This window comes from Neoarius graeffei, chromosome 1 (genome assembly GCF_027579695.1).
Source record: "Neoarius graeffei isolate fNeoGra1 chromosome 1, fNeoGra1.pri, whole genome shotgun sequence".
Taxonomy (NCBI): domain Eukaryota; kingdom Metazoa; phylum Chordata; class Actinopteri; order Siluriformes; family Ariidae; genus Neoarius; species Neoarius graeffei.
This window is the reverse complement of record NC_083569.1, coordinates 42,763,626-42,786,315: the sequence shown is the minus strand read 5'-3', so window position 1 is coordinate 42,786,315 and position 22,690 is coordinate 42,763,626. Positions and strand designations below refer to the sequence as shown.

The window sequence follows — 22,690 nt, the reverse complement described above, 5'->3', positions numbered from 1 at the left end:
CTTTTTTTATTTGTAGGCTACGGAAACTTTGAGGAACGAAATAAAAACCGGTATTAACCGGTTACCATTATTTTTAATAAGCGTTTCTGTTCCGGAACATAAAAAATAATAAAGTTTCTGGTTTCGTTTCTGTTCCATGTGAAATAGAAAAAGTTCCCGGTTTTCGTTTTCGTTCCTTGAACCGGTTCAAAGCCCTGATTTCATGCATATTATTTGCTCAGGAATCCATTCAAATTAAATAACTTCCCAGGCACAGAATGGCCTGATATTTTGAGATACATTACAGAAATAAACATCCATCACAATGACCAAATTTCAGAGAGAACCAAATTTCACCGATTTTATGAAATCGAAAGGCCGTCTAACTTTAATAGAAAACAACCGACTTGGACGTCATCTGGGATTTTGAATGTTGTAAGAATAATAATTTGGCTTAGAATTGGTGCCTTTGTGGTCCTGAAGGAGAGCCGTGAGTGAGAAATACATTTTCATGAAACTGATGATACATTTTGTGATATTTAAGTCAAGTGACTCATGCCTCAGTTTCCTGAGACATTAGGGGTACTGATAACTTAATAAGGAGACGGAAACTGAAGTGAAGACACAAATTTAAAAAGAGCAGGGCAAAAATCACTAATAATCTCATAACCTTTTGAATGTGTGTGGGTGGTGATATTTCCTGTAAAGTTAAATAAAACCTCCCCAACCTATCGATGCCAAGCTCCCTTAAAGGGGAACTGAAGTCATTTTTAAACTTACTTTATTTCTTCATTAATGTGTTATTCAATTACGTTTTCGGTTTTATTAACCTTATATCGTGACTCGTATTAGCATATTATACTATACTTATCTAGCCTAGTAAACTAGACCCACCCGCCTAGCGGCCAAAAATATTTTTGCCTTGCGAGTGGGTCTAGCCTCGCACCATGTAAACAAAAACACCCCGGGCATCAAATCGTGCCCGCCAATCACAACGCAAGGTTTTTGTTTGGATTCTTTGGACGGGCTTTTGCAAGAGTGATGACAAAGCTGCGCGACGCTGGGGAAAGCACTCAGGAAAGATGGCTACGGCTAGTGAACAGCGCGCGTTTGACTCCGCTTTGGAATCAGTTTTAGAAGAATTAGACTTGGAGTTTTCGTTGAAACATGAGCAGGAAGAGGCTCTCCGCTCATTCCTTTTCAAGAAGGACGTTTTCGCTGTTTTGCCGACCGGCTACGGCAAAAGTCTGATCTACCAGCTGGCTCCGCTCGTAGCCAAAAGGATGGGCTAGTTTGTGCAGTACGAAGAATTAATAAACAGCTTTGAAACATTACTTTTTGATTGTTTCTTATTTTCCCGTTATTTTAAATTTAAGGGAAATTATTTCACCAAACACCACTAAATAATAAAAACTCTCAAAAACAGTTTAAGCAAACCCTTGAAAAACACTTGGAAAAAAAAATGAGTGTATGTGGTACAGACTCCAAACTTGCGGTCATTATCTCCAAACTTCTTAATATCTAGAACCTGTTTATTAATTAATACGCATTTTGAAAAATTATTTATTTCAAGGCCTCCCCCACTGCTTTCTGTCGCTCTGACTACGTCACAGTCACTGTTGCGCTGATTGGTCAGAGCGTTGGCCTATACGCACAGAGACAGTTTGAAAGACAGCGGGTTGTTCCTCCCACCGCCTTCGGAAATGTCTACGGATCGAGGCCAGACTAAATATTCACATTTAGTCTGGCTTGCCAGGCTAATACTTATCAGCCTTTTCGGTTTTTAGCCATGTTGAATGTAGTTCATTTGGTCCATGGCAGGCGCCACTTATCCATGCGATCTTCATGATACTTGTGCGAGACTTCAAACATGAAGTGTCAGCGCCGCCATTTTGAAAACTGTTTACACAGCGGCCAGATCGCCATATCGTTCCAACTTAGATTCATTTCAAGATTTGCCAGCTTCAGTGATGGAGTGCCAGTCCTGCACGCTGTGGCGTGTGCAACTGAAGGCGCGCCGAGTGGACTCCAGCACGCGCACCGTGAACAAGGCGCACCAGGGCTCAATTAAGGAACTGCGTGTTTGCCTATTTAAGGACTGTGCTGATGCATTTGCATTGCCAAGTATTACGATACGCATGTACGCATTACCGAGCCTTTCTAGCCGTTGTCTTGATTTCCTGTTTCTCGTTCTTGTCCTTGCTTAACCTTTGATGTACTGCTTGCACCTCGACCGACCCTTTCGCCTGTATTCTTGTTTTTGATCGAGCCTGCATTTTGGATTGTTTGCCTGTGTATATATTGTCTCACTGTACATATTCTGCACTGTATACTTCTGCACATATATCCGCCTCCCTCGCGTACGCAACGTGGAGATTATTCCATACGACTTCGAACCAACGTGGAGTACAGAAGAGTTGGAAAGACGGCGGGATAAGGATTCATCCGTCGCGCTGGTATTTACGCCATTACTGTTGCACAATTAAAACGTGCCAGATCAGGCAGCTGGTGGGTTTTCAAAATAAATACATGCATGCATTTTTGTCATAAATGCATATTGTACTGAGCGCATTTCCTACATAATCCTCACTAAGGTTTCTGACAGCACTACAAAACGGTGTCCGCACTATATACTGTAGTGAGTAGGGAGCGGCTTCGGACACAGGGAAAACTTCTGGCTTGATTACATCAGCATTCGAAGGAGGGCGCGTGCGTCTTTTGGCAGCGCTGGCAGATGTTGGTCACTGATTTGCGCTGCAAGTTTTACTTCTGTCCTACGAAGTCTCGCACAGGTCTCAGCAAATCTCGTTTACAGCCATCGCTTTGACATACGGACTGATATATTACAGAGCATATTTCAAACACTCAGAACTCGCTATAGCAGCGACAAAATAGCTGTCAGAAATGCATTCCGATATTTAATAAAATGAGATAAATAGAATTTCATCTCATCTCATTATCTCTAGCCGCTTTATCCTTCTACAGGGTCGCAGGCAAGCTGGACCCTATCCCAGCTGACTACGGGCGAAAGGCGGGGTACACCCTGGACAAGTCGCCAGGTCGTCACAGGCTGACACAGACAACCATTCACACTCACATTCACACCTACGCTCAATTTAGAGTCGCCAGTTAACCTAACCTGCATGTCTTTGGACTGTGGGGGAAACCGGAGCACCCGGAGGAAACCCACGCGGACACGGGGAGAACATGCAAACTCTGCACAGAAAGGCCCTCGCCGGCAACGGGGCTCGAACCCAGGACCTTCTTGCTGTGAGGCGACAGCGCTAACCACTACACCACCGTGCCGCCCCAATTCTGATTTATTTTTCCATTTTATAAAACACTTTAAAAAAAACCCTCACAAATAAGCAAATACTAGCAAACAAGTAAATGTGAAATATTTTTACTGAAACAAAAAACTCAGACCTTATTATGGCTAGAACCTTACTCAGAACCCTTAGATCAGTACAAAAAGGACATGAATCATGATCGTTGTCCCAGCAACATCACAAGATCTTACTAGAGAAGACGCACGTCATGCAAAACATTCAAAACCTTTCAAACTATGGGCTTCATACCATGAACGGTCGTAGTCTACTTTGAACTGTATGGCTAGAACAATTCAACATTATTATTAATAATAATCATCATCATCTTTGATCAGTACCAACATAACACGAGATCATGGCATTTTGATTCAAACCCTGTGCTCCATAACACAAATTGTCTACTTAAACTTGAACTGTATGACTAAAACATTATAAACATGTGTGCTTGTCCCAGCAACCTCCTAAGAGGGGGGAGGAAAAAAAAAAATCATTCACAATTTTTTTTTCCCAAGTGTAAGAACGTACCTCCCCCCCGCAAGCAAGGGATCAGTGCGCTATGACTCGAATGAGTAGAAACACATGCATGTACCTTTTTTTTGACCTGCATGTCATGACCCGCGCTGGTTTACGGTGTTCGATATGGCAGATACCGACTCGAATGAGAAAGGAAAAAAACAAACAGCCATAATTCACAGAAATAGGACCATATTTCCACGTAGTTTCTACCAAAAAAAAAAAAAAAAAATTCTACTTTTCCGCACCACTTTTAATATTTATCAATTCCGCGAAATTTTACGCTTCGCGGAACCTACGGATCCCTGTACATGCTAGTTTGATGAACTTGCTGCTCGTATTTTCCACTCAGTTCCTACTTGAGACGGTTTCCTCATCCCCGAGTTCAGCCAAGCGATATAATACTTGTCTACACCACAACTCATTTACTTTGGATCAATCAACATCCAGAAATATTTGCTTATTAAAAAAAAGTCTACTACGCTGACTATACAGTTCACTGTTTTGAAAAGGGAAATGCGTGTCGCAGTTAGCTGGTTAGATTGTTGCTAACAAAAGGTGAACATAGAGGAGTCTGAGCCCATGTTTACATTAGACCGTATCAGCGGATCATCAGATTAACGTTTTTAAAATGATTAGTGTGCACACAGCAACACCAATACACGATTTGCGTGCACACAGCAACACCAATACACGGATACGCTCGGCTCCGCAGGCATCCTGCGCTCCAAATCACTCCGCCCTGAACAGCGAGTGCCCTCTGGAGGGTGCGCACTCCGGCCCTGCGCAGCTCACACAGCGCGCGAGTGAAGTGAACAAGCTGTGATTCGGGACTGAGCCGCTGTGTGTGTGATCCCAGCGCATATCACTTACCACTTGCAAGTGGAAGGATGGCAAGCCTCAAGACAATCATAACTACACAATGGGCAGTATTTGCATCAGTATTTGCAGTATTTTCATACTTTTATACTCTTTAATGAAAGGTGATACAAGGCGGAAGTCCGCGCCGTTTTTCAGCAGTCGCATCACATGACCAACGCCAGCGAATCAGGAAGGTGGATGTCACAGTGATGTTGTCCAATGAGACGCCAGCTAGAGCTCAGCACAGCGTATCCGCGTATTCTCAATGTTTACACAGCACCGGAGCTGACACGATCTGGATTGAATACGTGGACGCTGGCGGATTCCCGTTTCCCGGCGGTTTAATGTAAACGGACAGTGCATCCGCGAAGAAAACGAGACAGATACGGTCTAATGTAAACGTAGCCTGAGGGTCCCCCCCCTCCATTTTGTACCTTGAACACACGATAGATGCATTTTGAGCTCCAGATTCTGAGGCAAGTTGAATGCAGCATTTTTTCTGAAAGAACGAAGCCCAGGCCGACTGTATTAGATCAGATATTCGTCTCTGCAGCTAGCCAACACAGCACAGGCCACCGACATAATGCCATTATGTAATAATCTAAGCCACAAGCTTAATCCCTTTAATTGTGCTGCCAGCCACATGTGCTCCATGGATAGCTTTTAATCCGAAAAGCTTTGCAAGAGAGTTTACAGAAGTCGTATTCTCCAAGACTATCAATTTATACCGTTTATCACTCCGGCATTACAGCTGCACCCAACACAGGAGGGGGGAAAAAAAAAAAGCTGCATTTCAAATTGAATCCTCTCTTTTACAGTATTTTTCCCGCTATAAATAAGATTTGCATTGAATCAGACCATCAGCTTCGATGGGTTGAGCTGCTTTAAAAGGGGAACTGAAGTCATTTTTAAACTTGCTTTATTTTTTAATTAACGTGTTATTCAATTATGTTTTCGGTTTCATTAACCTTATATCGTGACTCGTATTGGCATATTATATTACGCTTCTCGACCTTTTCAGTTTTTGGCCACGTTGAATGTAGTTCGTTTGGTCCATGGCAGGCGTCACTTATCCATGCGATCTTCACGAGACTCGTGCGAGACTTCAAACATGAAGTGTCAGCGCCGCCATTTTGAAAACTGTTCACATCGGCCAGATCGCCATATTGTTCCGATTTAGATTAATTTCGAGATTTGCCAGCTTCATCGGTGATAGAGATTATTCCATACGACTTCGAGCCAGCTTGGAGTAGAAGAGAGTTGGAAAGACGACAGGATAAGGACTCGTCTGCCGCGCTAGTATTTATGTCATTACTGTCGCACAGTTAAAACGTGCCAGATCAGGCGGCTGGTGGGTTTTCAAAATAATAAATGCATATTGTACTGAGCACGTTTCCTACATAATCCTCACTAAGGTTTCGGACAGCACTACAAAATGGTGTCCGCGCTATATAGTGAGTGATTTCGGACACAGGGGAAACTTCCGGCTTGATTACATCAGCATTTGAAGGAGGGCGCGCGCGTCTTTTGGCAACGTTGGCAGATGTCGGTGACTTTGATTTCTGCTGTACATTTTACTTCCGTCCTACGATGCCTCGCACAGGTCTCAGTGAATCTCGTTTATGGCCATTGCTTTGACATATGGACTGATATATTACATTACATAACATTTCAAATACTCAGAACTTGCTACAGCAGTGACAAAACAGCTGTCAGAAATGCATTCCTATATTTTGTAAAATGAGATAAATAGAATTGTGATAAAAAAAAAAAATTTGCCTTCAGGTCCCTTTTAAGAATGCTGTGTTGTAAATAGAAAGACAGGCCGTGAATGCAAGGCTTCGCGTGTAACTCTGTAAATTAAGCTGCTATTCTCACAGCACTGCAAAATCGCCATGGCATCCTGCCGCTACTGCCAATCAGAGCCAAGAAAGTGGTGGGGGGGACTTCCTTCCGAGTCCATTCATACCACAAAAGCCACCTGCTGTGCCTGTCAAAAGCTAGAGCGATGGGTTGGGGGCACACGAGGAAGAAAAGGAGATGGAAGATGGAGAAAAAAAGTTGAAGTAAAAATTAAAAGGCTGGACATTACGTTGCAGAAGTAAACAGCTGTAGAGTGAGGAATCAGTGCTACTCAAACACCAACTTTTCACGCATGGGTATAGAACGCGGTTATAGAAATGTGGATCATACAGTGCTGAGACCATTCAAGTTCAATCCAGCACAGCAAGCTTGTGTCTCTCTACAAGCAAAAATCTTATAAAGTTCCCCTTTAGAGCTTACAAATGAGTCAGGAAACAAAGAGGGATTATCAAGGAACGGTTTGTAGTTGTGTGAAATAAATCACGCGTTCGACTTCAAGCCCATATCATTCGTACTGATTAAAGCCAAACTCTTGTAATAGCGGATTCATTCGCTGTCTTTCATTTGGTTATATCACCAATCTTCCATCCTAAAAAATAAAGATAGCTTTACAGTTTTGTACCATCACATTCCTGGAAAGATTTTTGCCTTTGTGCGAGACAGTGTTCGTGCACAACAGTAGCGTTCCGGCACAAAGTGTCGCCCATGTAAACACACTCCCCCGCTGCGAGTCTTGCCTCTGACTGTAAAGTCTCGGTCAGCGCGGCAGCATGTTAGCCCGGGCTAGCTGGATAGTGGAGTCTGGGATGTTGTCGTTCAGCCAGTAGAGCAAAGACAGACAATCTCTTCCTGAACTTAGGGAAGGCCAAAGAGATTGTGGTTGACTTCGGAAGAGGTCACTCACAGCATCCTCCTCTGACCATCGACAGTGCTGCAATGGAGAGGGTGAGCAGCACCAAATTCCTAGGGGTGCACATCGCTGAGGACCTCTCCTGGTCCAACAACACTGCATCGCTGGCCAAGAAGGCTCAAACTCGCCTCTACTTCCTCCGCAAACTGAGGAGTACACGAGTCCCACCCCCCATCATGTGCTCATTCTACAGGGCACGGGCGATTGCTCCAAGACAACGAGGGAGGCTCAGCCTCCTCTAAAAATGATGAGCATCGTGTACGATGAATTGCGCTAGGCTTATGTTATAGCCGACCTTATAACATTGCTATTTCAGATCCAGAATCATAGAAATATATGTGCTCAACCCAACTACAGTGCGAAATCATTCCCTTATAACTTTCCCCAGTTCGCCTAATGTGTGCGTGAGTTTTTCCCCCTCGTGACAGCGCGATGCAGCCCAGCCTCAGTGGACTTCAATGGCATTTGGGAGCTATGCGCTTTTCAATATCAAAATGCAAGACGATTATTGGACAAATACTGCGAAAACGCCCACCCACGGACTCCGAGCCTCACAGTGGGAGGGACATGGCAGTTTCCGCGAGGAGACTGGTGATTGGTGAAAGTGGCCGGATATTTTCTTTGATTGACAGCTCGTTTCAACTATAGACAGGCAGCGGTGAATCTCAGTTCAGTCCCATGCGGATTCGCAAGTGCTGTGGTGTAAGAGATCAGCTTACATTTCGATTTCATTCATTACATACGGTTTCTACCAGCTTTTTTAGTTTGTATATATTTTCATTGTAAATAAAGTGTAAATATAGTGTTGTCAAGTTTGCTATCTTAGTTCCAGAAATGTCGTTTATTTGAGTGACTGAACTTGAGGGGGCTAGTCAGCTAGCAAGAAAGCTGCGCACGGATGCCACGCATTGCTGATTTAATTTTGGCGAAGCCATTTGCCAGTCTTCCTTTCGAGGAAAAAATTAAAATTAAAGAGCAGGGTAGACCAACGCCTCAAATTGACTTGGTGAAAAAGGTAGGGAACAATACTCATTCCTTTCAGCTCTCCTGGTACAAGAAAGTGAATTGGCTAACAGCAAGTGACCCACATCAACAACAGTAAATAGGCTACTTTAGTAATATGTCATGGATGGACCAAAAATATAGAATCTATTTAAAATGTTTATGCTGAGTAAATTATATTGGAATATGTTTTTCTGGATATGAATTAAACACCGCTACAATTTGGAAAACATTTTTAAACAAAAATACAGCCGAGAACATTTCACACTACAGACCTGGATTAAAAGTGAAGGGTTATCAAAATTGTCAATAAAACATTTCTCAGTCAAAATAAGTAAAATATAGGGAAAGTGTCACTGAATGAAATGTGTGGCACCCAGCTCTATGTTTGGCTCCCCAAGGTCAGTGCTTGTGCCTATTCCAGAACACTCTGCTGTTACTGCTGAGGTTCCTGACAAAGAGCTGCTTTCAATAATGATCAATTTTTAAACAACATGCCACAATTTTAAAATATAAAATGTTAAAATATACCCCCCCCAACACCACCATCATGTATATTGGACAGTAGGCTAATGGGCCAAAAGAACCTGTTATTTCACAGTTTGTGACCCTGCCAACAATCAGCCAGATCAGAGGCAAGAGTATGGGAAAAATTGATGTTTTTTCTTTTTTTCTTTTAAAATCTGGAAATATTGTAACCGACCAGCCTCCCCTGTTTGAAAGACTACCAGCCGCCACTGCTACAGGGGCACCATTGAGTGTGTCCTCGCTGACTGCATCACTGCGTGGTATGGAGGCTGCAATGCCTCCTGCCGGAAGACTCTGCAGCGCATAGTGAACACGGCCAACAAGATCATTGGTACCCCAATGATCAGCAGTTTATCAGCTCAGCATGAGATGATAAACTGCTGAAAAACACAAACCAGTGCCGTTAGGGCCACCGTTGAGCCTCTGCTCCAGCCCTTGTAACAAGAAGGTTAAAGATTGAGCTCATACACTATGAGCAACTCAAGAAGGTTCAAGTATAAGAACTGCATTAGGAAGGAAAGCAAGACGGCTGTAACCTGAGCCTTGGGAAGCTCTTCGTGTTTGTTCTTCAGCTGCCCGTTGCTTGTAACTCCTCTGACTTCACACTGCACTTTCACATCTGTTTACCAAAGGTCTTGCTTAACCGGAGCACCACACGTTTTTTTCCGGTGTCTCCCATAACCCGGTACGGAAAGTATGAACCGGAACGGGACATTACAATAATGTTACGTTTTCTAAATATTCAGGGATTTCATACTTAACATCTTGGACTCACACGTATCACTGTCATGTATTCTTTGATTATCCATTATTATTATTATATCCAGTCACATTGTATTAATGTTATATTCACAATATTTTCAATCGAAATTGATCTAAAAGCCTGGAACTCCAATTACGGAATATACCTCGGCGTGACATCACAAAGAAATCCCGTGTGGTGGAACAAGCGCCATCCTGTTGGGATGGGTTCTCACTGGATAGTTGTCTCCACTTTTAACCGTCATGATGGAGATGTTGATGTGTTAGACAGTGGAGGAGGCAACTATCTCAGGTTAACATGTTTAAGAAGTGTGGCTCGGTTTGCGAGACCAGTGTCCTCAATGTCACTAGTTTTGAAATTTGTGAAATGTTCAATCCCAACCTGATATGAATTCCTGTGGTGTATTTGCCATAGCAAACTGTGTCAGTATTTTACGTGGCATTGACCCATGCACTGTCGAGTATGACGTTAGGGTCATGAGAGAGCACGTGCATACTTGTGTGCAAAACAAACTCTTTACCATGCTCCCACATAAAACTGTTGAGAAAACTGATTGATATAGAACCATTCATGTAGAAAGTACTGTAGTTGTAAGTTACTGTACCAGAAGATTCAGATTTCTATTTTATGTGCAACGAATGTAAAACGTGGCTTCACGCCAATTGTGGAAACGTGGGTCATAAAACAGAAGCACAGATCAAAAAAGATAAGAACTTGAAATGTATACAATGTCAGCTGAAGAAACAAAAAAGGTAGAGGTAGGGGAAAAGGCAAGAAATTGTAAAATAGATGAATACATAGTAATGTCATCTCATTATCTCTAGCCGCTTTATCCTGTTCTACAGGGTCGCAGGCAAGCTGGAGCCTATCCCAGCTGACTACGGGCGAAAGGCGGGGTACACCCTGGACAAGTCGCCAGGTCATCACAGGGCTGACACATAGACACAGACAACCATTCACACTCACATTCACACCTACGGTCAATTTAGAGTCGCCAGTTAACCTAACCTGCATGTCTTTGGACTGTGGGGGAAACCGGAGCACCCGGAGGAAACCCACGCGGACACGGGGAGAACATGCAAACTCCGCACAGAAAGGCCCTCGACAGCCACGGGGCTCGAACTCGGACCTTCTTGCTGTGAGGCGAAAGCGCTAACCACTACACCACCGTGCCGTCCTACATAGTAATGTTTTGACAATCAAACAACTAAATATATTTTGTTTATCTTCTAACTATCATACATGACGTGACAGGTTCACCTATAAAGGCAGGATGACTAACGCAAGTACCGATTAATAAAATGGTGGACGTGACCGATGTCTCTGTGAAACTGGAACAAAAAAGGTAAGATTATACATTATGTAAATAGATGTCACAAAAAAAAAAAAAAAAGGGTATTGCGGTACGGAACACTTGTTATACATAGGATGGAACAGCATATAAAAACCCGGAAGGCAGATATAAGAAAATATGAGACACCACATTAAAATACGTGATGGTACTGTTCTGTCCTGTTCTGTTCCGTACCGGGTTATGGGAGATGTGTTCCACCCCCAAATAAGTGGCCTCGTTTCGAAGACCGAATGGAAAGTGCAGCTGCACTGGAACTGGCAGAGTTTTGCTCTATTGAGGGACTTGGAGAATAGTTAGTTATCCAATCCAATCCAATGCTTGCACAAAGTATCAAATACAATACAAAGTAACCTGCGGGAAGGTTATAGCACAGGAACTCATGTTGCGAGCCAAAATATTAGTCTTCTTAGATAACAGGCACACATACTGTTACTGAAAGCATGCAAGGTTGTGTGTGTAAATGTTTGTGTAGAATGACTTTTCAAGCGATTTCACCGTCTCAGACAAACTTAACATCGTCAGAATGAAATCAGGAGTTTTACCAGAGTTGTGGTACACTCTAGAGGTCTGCGTGGGACAGAATTTTCAGTCCCGCTCCCGCATTGTGCAGTCCCGCTCCCACAAAGAATTATGATTTTCAGTCCCGCTCCCGCCCGTGCCTGCCATATTTTGTCCCGCTCCCGCCCACAAATCCCACACGATGCAGACGTTCGCGTTATTTCTCACGAAAGTTCTTGTCATTGGCTTGGGGAATTAAACATGCTGAGCTTAGCTGAGCTCTCCACTGACCGATCCTTCACCCAGCGCATGTAGCGAGGGTGTGCGTTGCCAGGCGGCATGCGCAGCTGAGGCTTTACAGAGATACCTAACACACCTACCAAAATCTACAGTAGATATTAAGAATATTGTACACTGCACATAGCTTATGTGTCACTCCTCACATTAAGGGTGTTTTCACACCTGGTCCCCTTTAAAGGAACCAGACTCAGTCCTCTTTAAGTGGACCAAAAAGTGGACCAACAGAAAAAGAACTCAGTTCTTTTTGTGTTCACACTGTGAATTTATTACAAAGAGGACTGGGTTCTCTTTCTGGTCCAGTTAAGCTTTGATGGGGCCTCAGTCCTCTTTCTGTTCACACCAGGTCCTCTAGAGCCCTCAGACCCCCAGTGCACGGAATTCTGGGTAATTTTCTCTTGAATCAAAATGTCTGCTGCCATGCTTGCGCTGCTGTATTCTTTGATTAAAATAGTGCGGATTAAGGAAAATATGCGCAGTGCACGATCATTACATTCACTTTTTTATTGTGGCTGACTCAGTCAGTAAGTTCAGAAAGCGGCTGTGGTAAGTTCCAAAAGGAAGTTGAGTTTCCCTGCTACAGTCATGTGACCAACTACGGCAAACGAAGAAGGGTAAACTACAGTGAAAACGGCGAAGTGAACCCGGTGCGCTTTTTGAGACCACCTGAGACCTCCTGAGGTGGTCTCAGTTCGGTTCACTTTAAAGGGGTCTGGGTACGGTTGGAGTGTTCACACATGCGCAAAAAATGCTGAGTCATCGATCTGAGTTTGGTTAGATGGCTGAAAGGGACCAAGTGTGAAAACACCCTTACATTCTAGGAATACAAGTAGGCCTATAAGAAATTAATATAATTTAAAAGACACAGCGTGATAGTGCCCCGCCCCCTACTTTGAGTGGATTTGAGCATAAATATCTACAGCTCACATTCAGGGGTGCGTTTCCCAAACAACCAACCAAGTTAGCATTAAACCAATATGGTATGATGCAAGTTTGAACTAACTAACATCCAAAAAACAACTGTTTCCCAAAGCTGTAGTACCAACTTGGTCTGAACCAAGTTGATTTGAACCAACACAGTTCAAACCACGATGTTTTCAGATGGGTTCGGATGGTCTCGTTTATTGTCGGAATTCAGAGAAACAACCCGAAGTTGGCTGAGGCCAAGTTTATATTAGACCGTATCTGTCTTGTTTTCTTCGCAGATGCACTGTCCGTTTACATTAAAACGCCTGGAAACGGGAATCCGCCAGGGTCCACGTATTCAATCCAGATCGTGTCTGGTCCGGTGCTGTGTAAACATTGAGGATACGCTGTGCTGAGCTCTAGCTGACGTCATCATTGGACAACGTCACTGTGACATCCACCTTCCTGATTCGCTGGCGTTGGGATCACACACACAGCGGCTCAGTCCTGAATCACTGCTCGTGCGCTTCACTCGCGCGCTCCGTGAGCTGCGCAGGGCCGGAGTGCGCACCCTCCAGAGGGCACTTGCTGTTCAGGGCGGAGTGATTTGGAGCGCAGGAGGAAGCGCTGAGCTGCACTGAGGTTTATTTACACATTTCAACCTCCTTCAGGTGCTTAAACTCAGTGAGAACATGAACATCACAGCCAGGTGTGTTTATCTGCTGGAGAAGGTGTTCGCTTGCCATCCTTCCACTTGCAAGTGGTGAGTGACTTGCGCATGCCCGATATGCACTGGGATCATGTGACTTGCCGTCTAATTAGTCATGTGATTAGCGTATCCGTGTATTGGCGTTGCTGTGTGTATGCGAATCGTTTTAAAAACGTTAATCTGATGATCCGCTGATTCGAAATAATGTAAACAGGGCCTGACAGTGCGAACGGCATTTCACCATTAAATGACCGTTAAGCCAAATTTGGTGCGTCCATAATCTTCCCCTGATGCTTGCAACTTGGTGTAGATGTTCATTTAGACTAATATAAAATTGCAATACCCCTCATTTGGAAATCACGTGTAAAAAAAAAAAAAAGGCATCTCCATAAATTAAAGCATCATATACTAGTTTTGGCTACAAGGCTATTTGCCCTGATTAAAAATAGCTAAGCAAACTGCTGCGAGATGGCACAGATAACGTTATGTGGATCTACATGTTGTGTATTTATAGGTGGCATTGTTAGGTTTATTGAAAGTTTATTGTTTAGACTCTGACATTCTGCTGACACATTCCAAGTTGAGCGCTGCACGCGTTCATGATTGATAGCTCTCGCTTTGCGCACTCGCACTCCCACTTCCGAGTCTGTGGCGTTATGATTCCAACCGCGATTTCATTCTCCTCTCATATGAAGTGTTGCGCAACCACAACCAGCTCCTCAGATTATACACTGATTATATATGATAGACATAAATTAATAATTTATAAATTTTATTTTAAACACGTTTTTAGTTAGCGGGACTGCAGTTTATCACCTCTCCCGCCAGCGCCTGCAATGAGCTTTCAAAATTTGTCCCGCGCCGCACTGCTTTGCGTCGGGTCCCGCGGGAGTGCAGGGCTCTAGTACACTCCCGTCATCTCAATGGTTCGGTGTAAGCTGGTCAGGATAGCTGTCTTAAATCAGTCCTCATATCGGTGTTCTGATGAAATCAACCGTGTTTATCACCAGTTTGTGGTCTTGGTTTCTGCAAATAGTGACAGGCCTTTCAATTACACAATTTAGGCTACACCCTGTATTTCTGAATTTGGGCTTTTTCCGTCGTGATGCAGGGTAATTTGGGCTTTTCTGCATGCGCAAACTGCTGTTTTCCCAGCGCTCGGTGTTTAAACCTGCTGCTGCTTTTTTTAGCTACAAAAGTTATGAATAAAGAAATCGATGAATGGTATTTTTACCTTTACTGCAAATGTCTACAGCATTAATCCCTCTTGATGTACATGAAAACAATTAGAATCCAGTTAGTTAGTATTTAAAAGATGTGCTGGGGCCTGAGGAGAGCCTGGAGGAGAGGAGCCTGGGAACGAAAAAGCAAGTTCCGCACTGTTGCCATTAAAGAGACGAACCTGGAGCAGACCTGCGACACAAAAGGTTTTTCAGTCACATCACAAGAATCGGCCGTGCAATTCACAGTCTGAAGTCGGGTAAAAGATCTTCGTTTGAACGAAAGGCCAGTGTCTAAAACCATCATCAACAAGAGGACCAAGCGCCAAGTCACTGATTCCACCCACACTTACACTACTGTGTGGATTTAAGATGCAAGCTGTAATCTTAAATACACACAGTTGTGTCCTGAATAGCTCTCTTTTATTCAGTCTTTTACCTGATTTACCTAATGTGGAAATCCCGCTCTGGTCATTGGTACGCGAGTCTCGCTCCTCCATGAAATCATGGCGTGCTGATCGCCGTAGATGGAGAATTTGTGCTCTGCGCGAGGCTTACGGCAAGTTCGACGAACCCGGAACATGGGAATGGTGCGGATTTCGCATCAATTATGAGAAATACATGCTGATTCTCGCTAATTTCTGTGTTTTTAAAGAAGAAAGTCAAGACATTGGGTTTTATGCAGCCAAGTTTATTTAATAAACATTCGGGGGGGGTTAATACTTTTGGTGGCATATTTTGGGTGCTCGACCTTAATTTGGGCGCCTACGACGTTACCCATCGCAGGTTTCATGTATTTGAAAGGCCTGAGTGAGGTAGACATTGTCAACTAGCAGTAGGTGAGCTCTCTCTCCCCCCCCCCCCATCTGTCTCCAGCACCAACCAGGAGGCAGCAAAGCAGTAGAGGAATGTCTTTCAAAAGGAATCTCGCAAACAATGACCCTGCAAGATCCCTAGTTTTTGCAAAATCATAGTCTGGGATTAAAACTATGGGATAGGACATCAGACTTTAGTCTTCTAGTGTATGGTTAGCATTAGAGAGAGCATGCTAAGAACAAAGTACGTGTGTGAGAGATGTATGAAATCCCTGGCAGTGATCAGCATCCATCCATCCATTATCTGTAGCTGCTAAGGGCCTCTGCATGCTCTTGCAACAAGGCTTTTGCAGATAGCTTTTCGCAGACAGTTGTAATTTATCGTTGAGCGGGGAGTAATAGGCGTGCGCGATGTTATTCACCGTCACAACGCAAGGGGGCGCGAAGTCGCTAGGAGTAGTTGGTGGGTGTGGTTAGTGGAGTGTTTATCCTCCAGTTACTTATAATGACTAGAACTGGAGTCGTATAGATGTACGTACTTCCTCACTTCCTCGATCAACCGCTCTTCGTGCTGCTCCATCTTCGCTCGTGTTTTTAAAAATGGCGGTAGTGACAACAAAACAAACCGGGAAAGTAGGGAAGCGGAAGTGCGTGTACAGCGGATGTAGAGTGGACCAATCAGAGCCCTCTTGTCTGCGATGCTGTTTGCGAGGCTTCTGCGGTGGTCACAATTTTTGGGAGGTGCGCGCAGAGCGTCTGCGAAGGGGGGGGGCTACGCAGACGCCATCTGCGAGGACTGCGTTGTCAGCATAAATTGGCCTTTATCCTGTTCTACAGGGTCGTGGGCAAGCTGGAGCCTTTCCCAACTGACTATGGGTGAGATGCGGGGTACACCCTGGACAAGTCGCCAGGTCATCACAGGGCTGACACATAGACACAGACAATCATTCACACTCACATTCACACCTACGGCCAATTTAGAGTCACCAGTTAACCTAACCTGCATGTCTTTGGACTGTGGGGGAAACCGGAGCACCCGGAGGAAACCCACGCGGACACGGGGAGAACATGCAAACTCCGCACAGAAAGGCCCTCGCCAGCCATGGGGCTCGAACCTAGAACCTTCGTGCTGTGAGGCGACAGCGTTAACCACTACACCACCGTGCCGCCCAGTGATCAGCATAACTGCTACAAATCTGTGGTGGGTTTCCCAAAACCCTCTTAAAACTAAGAGCATCTTAAGTAGGAGAGCGCGTTCATTGTGCTGCTCGCTCTACTATTTAAAGATGATTTGTGCTACGATGCTTTTAGGAAACTCAGACCTGACCATTCACTCGTCCAAAAGTTTGTACGTCTGTGATACACTGGGCTTGAGAGAACCTTTAGGAAAGCCCTGGGAAATGGACTCAGGCCTTTTACTTTTCGACCTGTGTCAGCCCTGTGATAACTTGACAAATTGGCAAGTTATCACAAGGCTGACACAGAGACAAACAACCATTCACACTCACGATCAATTTAGAGTCACCAGTTAACCTAACCTGCATGTCTTTGGACTGTGGGGGAAACCGGAGCACCCGGAGGAAACCCACGCGGACACGGGGAGAACATGCAAACTCCGCACAGAAAGGCCCTCGCCGGCCACGGGGCTCGAACCTAGAACCTTCATGCTGTGAGGCGAAAGTGCTAACCACTACACTGCCTCTTAACACTAAGGGCCTCTGCATGCTCGTGCGACAAGGCTTTCACAGATAGCTTTTCGCAGACAGTTGTAATTTATCGTTGAGCGGGGAGAATAGGCGTGCACGATGTTATTCACCGGCACAACGCAAGGGGGCGCGAAGTCGCTAGGAGTAGTTGGTGGGTGTGGTTAGTGGAGTGTTTATCCTCCGGTTACTTATAATGACTAGAACTTTTTTTTTTAATAATGACTAGAACTGGAGTCGTATAGATGTACGTACTTCCTCGATCAACCGCTCTTCGTGCTGCTCCATCTTCGCTCGTGTTTTTAAAAATGGCGGTAGTGAAAACAAAACAAACCGGGAAAGTAGGGAATCGGAAGTGCGTGTACAGTGGATGTAGAGTGGACCAATCAGAGCCCTCTTGTCTGCGGCGCTGTCTGCGAGGCTTCTGTGGTGGTCACAATCTTTGGGAGGTGCGCACAGAGCGTCTGCGAAGGTGGGGGGGCTACGCAGACACTGTCTGCGACGCTATCTGCGAGGACTGGGTTGTCAGCATAAATTGGCCTTAAGAGCATCTTAAGTAGGAGAGCGCATTCATTGTGCTGCTCGCTCTACTATTTAAAGATGATCTTTGTGCTATGACGCTTTTGGGAAACTCAGACCTGACCATTCACTCGTCCAAAAGTTTGTACGTGTCTGTGATACACTGGGCTTGAGAGAACCTTGAGAAAAGTCCTGAGAAATGGACTCAAGCCTTTTACTTTTCGACCTCTGTTTATACACTACCGTTCAAAAGTTTGGGGTCACCCAGACAATTTTGTGTTTTCTATAAAAAGTTGCACTTTTATTTACCACCATAAGTTGTAAAATGAATAGAAAATATAGTCGAGACATTTCTCTGGCCATTTTGAGCATTTAATCGACCCCACAAATGTGATGCTCCACACTGTAAAAAAAAAAATAGTTGAGAATACTTGAAATTTCAAGGCAACAGTCTGCATTAAGAATTTTATGTTTTGCCAATGATGTGCCCATGATAATCCAAACTATGATAAAACTGTTATCTTTATTAAGAATTCTTAATTAAGTCAATTTTCAATTCCTCATTCTGCCAACATAGATTTCTCTTTTTGCTGAACAGTGGCATTCACAGTAGTACAAAAAGGCAATTGAGGTTATCACAATTTTTTTTTTTAGATTTTTTTGGGGCTTTTTTCACCTCTATTTGGATAGGACAGCGTAGAGACAGGAAATGAGCGGGAGAGACGGGGAGGGATCGGGAAATGACCTCGGGTCGGAACCGAACCCGGGTCCCCGGATTTATGGTATGGCGCCTTATCCACCTGAGCCACGACACCATCACAATTTATCATTAAACTATACATGCCTTTTTTCATTGTTCTACACAATTACAAAACTTCAATATTGAAATAAAGTTTTTAAAACCCACATCGTGGGTATGGCGTCGTGGCTCAGGTGGATAAGGCACCATACCATAAACCCGGGGACCCGGGTTCGATTCCGACCCGAGGTCATTTCCCGATCCCTCCCCGTCCCTCTCTCCCGCTCATTTCCTGTCTCTACACTGTCCTATCCAAATAAAGGTGAAAAAAGCCCCCCAAAAAAGTCTGATAACCTCAATTGCCTTTTTGTACTACTGTGAATGCCACTGTTCAGCAAAAAGAGAAATCTTTCGCTACGTTCACACTGCAAGGCTTAATGCTCAATTCCGATTTTTTTGTGAAATCCGATTTTTTTGTGAGGTCGTTCACATTAACAAATATATGCGACTTGTATGTGATCCTCAGTATGAACGAAAAGCGACCTAAAAGTGTTCCGCATGCGCATTGCAGGATACGACGACGTCACACGCAGTGAGCATGGCCAGTGTTTACGGAAGTAAAACCGCCCGGTTGCGGTATGACCCATCCAATCTAGCTTGAATAGCTGCATCCCCCCAAATGGAAATCAGCTCCCTAACCTCTGCGTCCTTCCATTGAGAAGATTCAGAACCTTCACAGCCCGAAGCGTCCCTCGCATTGATGTCATGCGCAGGGGCGCAGATACGTTTTTTGAACTGGGGGGGACAAAAAACTGGGGGGGACAAAGCTGCCAGCAAACCAACCCCAACCCCGATATGCCTGTCAAACTTGTTGTTAGTAACCATAGCAACCAAGCTCGAGCTCGCAACCTGTGCAGTCTGCGCAGCTCAACCAACCGAATATCAGTCTTTGTTTTGTTTTATGTGAGTTGTTGCAACTACGTATACACTGCTGTGCACCTCAATAAACCGAATGGTAATTAGTCTTTTGATTTTTCCGTGAGGTTTGCCTTATGCAAAGAAAGACAGCATAGACGTTTTTTCCTCCCTATAAGTGGGGGGGACCGAACGAGGTGAATTTAAATATGACTCGTCCCACCCTCTATCTGCGCCCGTGATTATGCGCCATGTTGTTGTAACTTTTTTGAGAGACCCGCCGCCTACTTCAGCGCAGAATAGTGACGTTTGTGGCTTGTTGATGACGTGTAAGTCGGATGAATGCGACCTGGCGGTTCAGACTGAAGTCGCATATGAAAAGATCGGATAGGAATCGGAATTAGCACCACATATCCAAACGGCCTGGGTCGGATTTGAAAAAATCGGATCTGTGTCGTTCATATTGTCAGTAAAAGATCGGATACAGGTCACATATGGGCGAAAAGATCGGATTTGAGTCACTTCAGCCTGCAGTGTGAACGTAGCCTATGTTGGCAGAATGAGGAATTGAAAATTGACTTAATTAAGAATTCTTAATAAAGATAACAGTTTTATCATAGTTTGGATTATCATGGGCACATCATTGGCAAAACATAAAATTCTTAATGCAGACTGTTGCCTTGAAATTTCAAGTATTCTTTTTTTACAGTGCAGAAACTCAATCTGCTCAAAGGAAGGTCAGTTTTATAGCTTCTCTAAAGAGCTCAACTGTTTTCAGCTGTGCTAACATGATTGTACAAGGGTTTTCTAATCCTCCATTAGCCTTCTGAGGCAATGAGCAAACACATTGTACCATTAGAACACTGGAGTGAGAGTTGCTGGAAATGGGCCTCTATACACCTATGGAGATATTGCACCAAAAACCACACATTTGCAGCTAGAATAGTCATTTACCACATTAGCAATGTATAGAGTGCATTTCTGATTAGTTTAAAGTCATCTTCATTGAAAAGAACAGTGCTTTTCTTTCAAAAATAAGGACATTTCAAAGTGACCCCAAACTTTTGAACAGTAGTGTATGTTTAAAAAAAAAAAAAGTGGAGTGTTATCACAAGGCCTCTGCTTCACTAGGCCTAATGTTTGCACGGAAATTAAGAACACGGGTCTTGAACTTTCTCACAGAGAGAGAGAGCCACGTTTCATTACACAAACCATTCTACTCCAAAAGCAAACTTGCCTGCCTCAACCGTTTTCTCTCACAAGTACTTTCGACGCACAATGACACAAAATAACAACTCGCTCGAATAGGAAGTGACAGTTAAACTCTGTAACAGTACTACACACACACACACCGGACCCTCGGCAGCCTGTCCCACATCCTTACCTTCACACAAAACCGTCTTCTTTTATTTTCATACGTCTTCTGACTTCCTCGGACACGGGCGACACTGAAAAGTGCAACTGTTTGCTACAAAATTAAAATCCCAGTCTGCCGCGTTGTTTTTCCCATGCTTCACACAACACCCGGAAAACCACCCAAACTGGCTGTTATTGTTATTGTTGATGAAATCCGTTATATAAATCCGGTCGCGTCACTAACCGGAGAAGAGAAATGGAGACCAAAGAGGGGGAAAAACAGACTTTAAACCGGAACCGGTAGAGATTGCATGGCTATGCTAGCATGACAAAAAGGCAGCCTGAGGAATGAAGTGCTCCCAGCAGCCGGACGCCTCCTTCTCCCTTTTCCCTTCTCGCCCGCTGGATTCAACTTGGACCAGCGGCTGCAAGCCAAACGGCTCCCTGCCCCCTACATCAGCGCGCTACGCCGCCTGTGAAACAGTGCTTTCTAAAACCACTGTAGCGCACTTTATGTCCCACACGCAAGAATTTGGGATTTGGCCAATACATCCTACAATATGGCCGCCTCGGGAATCTCTTCCGGGGAGAATGTGTGTCTCAGGCAGGCGGCGTGTGGAAGAGGCAGGTAGCCGAGGCTCTGATCTGTCAGTAAAACTGCAGAAGTGCAAATACTGCAGTTTCTTTGCTTTGTTGAACCTGAGGATATTGTAACATCGGAAACTTTTGGGGGGAATGTTTAGATTAGACTTTTGCCGCCCCCTGCCTGTCGGTTCCATTTAATGAAGTTCTGTTTTCCCCTTGGATGCCTCATGGTTTTCCCTCTCTGTGGTTTGTTTTGCTTGTTCGTCTCATCTCATCTCATTATCTGTAGCCGCTTTATCCTGTTCTACAGGGTCGCAGGCAAGCTGGAGCCTATCCCAGCTGACTACGGGCGAAAGGCGGGGTACACCCTGGACAAGTCGCCAGGTCATCACAGGGCTGACACATAGACACAGACAACCATTCACACTCACATTCACACCTACGGTCAATTTAGAGTCGCCAGTTAACCTAACCTGCATGTCTTTGGACTGTGGGGGAAACCGGAGCACCCGGAGGAAACCCACGGGGAGAACATGCAAACCCCGCACAGAAAGGCCCTCGCCGGCCACGGGGCTCGAACCCAGACCTTCTTGCTGTGAGGCAACAGTGCTAACCACTACACCACCGTGCAGCCTTGCTTGTTCGTTCTTAACGTAACTCAAAAAAGTAGTGAAGGGATTTTGATGACTTTTTAAGGAAATGTGAGCCATGGGCCAACGAACAACTGATTAGATTTTGATCCAAATCTGAATATGTATCTGGATCCAGGATTTATTTATTTATTTATTTATTTATTTGGGGGGGTCTGTTTCCAACGTAACTCAAAGTCGTGAACGGATCTTGATGAAATTTGGAGGAAAAGTGGGCCATGAACCAAGGAACAATTTATTACACTTTGATGCAAGTCCAGATATATGTGTGGAGTCAGGATCCAGAAATGTTTGTGGATCCAGGATTATTTGGTCTGTTTCCAATGTAACTCAAAAAGTCGTGAACGGATCTTGATGAAATTTGGAGGAAAAGTGGGCCATGAACCAAGGAACAATTTATTACACTTTGATGCAAGTCCAGATAAATGTGGGGAATCAGGATCCAGAAATGTTTGTGGATCCAGGATTATTTGGTCTGTTTCCAATGTAACTCAAAAAGTCGTGAATGGATTTTGATGAAATTTTGAGAAAAGGTGGACCAAGGAACAATTGATTAAATTTTGATCCAAATCTGAATATGTGGATCCAGGATTGATTGATTGATTGATTGATTGATTGTTCCCACCATAACTCAAAAAGTAGTGAACAGATTTTGATGAAATTTGGTGTATAGCTT

At 44.3% G+C, this 22,690-nt stretch overlaps 1 protein-coding gene across 2 annotated transcripts in view; it reads right to left on the bottom strand.

Moving 5' to 3' along the window:
- The window catches only part of yes1 (YES proto-oncogene 1, Src family tyrosine kinase), a 144,958-nt gene extending 123,619 nt beyond the window's left edge, over positions 1 to 21,339 (bottom strand). Inside the window, exons 1-2 of one of the 2 annotated variants that reach the window (XM_060932142.1) lie at positions 20,808 to 21,339; positions 14,747 to 14,925 (exon numbers count right to left, since the gene is read on the bottom strand). The gene's annotated coding sequence lies outside the window, so the exon portion shown is untranslated. The remainder of the gene's footprint in view (positions 1 to 14,746; positions 14,926 to 20,807) is intronic. The other variant, XM_060932132.1, reaches the window with a different exon arrangement.
- Between the last annotated feature and the right edge of the window lie 1,351 nt (positions 21,340 to 22,690).